This window comes from Mastomys coucha, unplaced genomic scaffold, assembly GCF_008632895.1.
Source record: "Mastomys coucha isolate ucsf_1 unplaced genomic scaffold, UCSF_Mcou_1 pScaffold3, whole genome shotgun sequence".
Classification (NCBI taxonomy): Eukaryota; Metazoa; Chordata; class Mammalia; order Rodentia; family Muridae; genus Mastomys; species Mastomys coucha.
In genome coordinates, this window is record NW_022196909.1 from 27,407,104 (window position 1) to 27,408,603 (window position 1,500).

General features: G+C 45.1%; 1 protein-coding gene across 1 annotated transcript in view; it reads left to right on the top strand.

The window, feature by feature from the left end:
* Tacr2 (tachykinin receptor 2) overlaps nucleotides 1-1,500 on the top strand; it is a 14,616-nt gene that overhangs the window by 12,316 nt on the left and 800 nt on the right. The gene's annotated exons all lie outside the window — the stretch shown is intronic.

Genomic DNA, 1,500 nt, shown 5'->3' on the forward strand with positions numbered 1-1,500 from the left:
ATATATGCTATATAGTATATTATATGATATGTGATATATTATCATATTATGTTGATATACTATATATTATAAATATAATATACTATATATACTATATAACATATGATATAAAATTTATAGTTATTGCAAATTATACATAATATGTGTGTGTATATATATACATATATATATATATATTTGCAAGTGCTGACAGCCTGGGTGGAGGGAGATAAACATAATGTAGTAGACAAACATAATGTGTGAAGGTGGGCAGGAAGTGCTGATGCTCTTAGGCACTGGGCTGGGTGTGGGGAGGGGTGTGCAGTTTACATTTGAGCAAAAACTGGAGCAACTGACTCTGCCCCGCAGCCTAGACAAGAGTTCCCTGCAGAGAGAACCAAGAGCCCTGAGGTCACGGTCTGCTCTTGGGCTGGTGCTCCAACAGGGAAAGCTCCTTGTGAGGCTTTGAGCCAGCGAGACCTGGGAGACAAGCACTCCGGTTTACCTTTCAAAAGAATCAGCTGGACAAATGGCCCAGTGCTTAAGAGCACTGGCTGCTCTTCCTGAGTAGCCTGGTTCAAATCCTAGCACCCACACAGTGGCTCGCAACCACCTGCAACTGCAGTCCCAAGGGATCTAGCATCTTCTTTCTGGCCACCTTGAGCAATGCATGCATGTGTCACACAGACATACATGCAGGAAAAACACCCACATCCATTTAAAAAATAACAACAACAACAACAACAAAAAATAGAATCAGGCCAAAGCAGGTAGGATGTAGTTGACAGGTGCATGCCTGGCAGGCATGAAGCTCAAGGATAGACCTCCGCAAGCTGGGCATGGTGATGTGCACCTGCAATCCTAGCACTCTGAAGGATCAAAAGTTCAAAATCACCCTCGCAACCTCAGACATAGTCCGTGGCACCATAGGGAAGGGTGGGATTTTTTTCCTGTTTTTTTTTGTTTGTTTGGTTGGTTGGTTTTTGTTTTTTTGTTTTTGTTTTTGGTCCTCCCAGTACTGGGGATTGAACCCAGGGCCTCCAGCATGATAGGCAAATGCTCTACTACTGAGCAAGATTGCAGGTCTCATCTTATTTGTCTTGAAATATGGTCCCCCTGAGCTGCCCAGGCGAGCCTCGTACTTTAATGGTGCCTCCCCCCTTCGTTATTCTCTGAGGAGCTGTGATTACAGACCTACGCCCCGCCTGAGTGAGACTGTTTATTTTTTTGAGCAAATACACCCATACTTGGTAGCTCCCATGTGCCAGCTTTCCTTTGAAGTAGTTCCTGGGGGAGGTCCCCTACTCCACACACATGGCCGGAGCCCCAGTTCTTTCTAAGATTCCTCTCTCTGTTAGAAGCCAGTTAAGTCACGTGGCGCCTTTGTAATACACTTTGGTTTCTCTCTCCCTGCTCCCTCTTTCTTTCTCCCTCCATTTCTTTCTTCCCTCTTTTCCAAGGCCACCTTGGACCTTGATGCCATTTTTCTTGCCCGTGCCTAGGAAGTGCTGGTGTAACTGG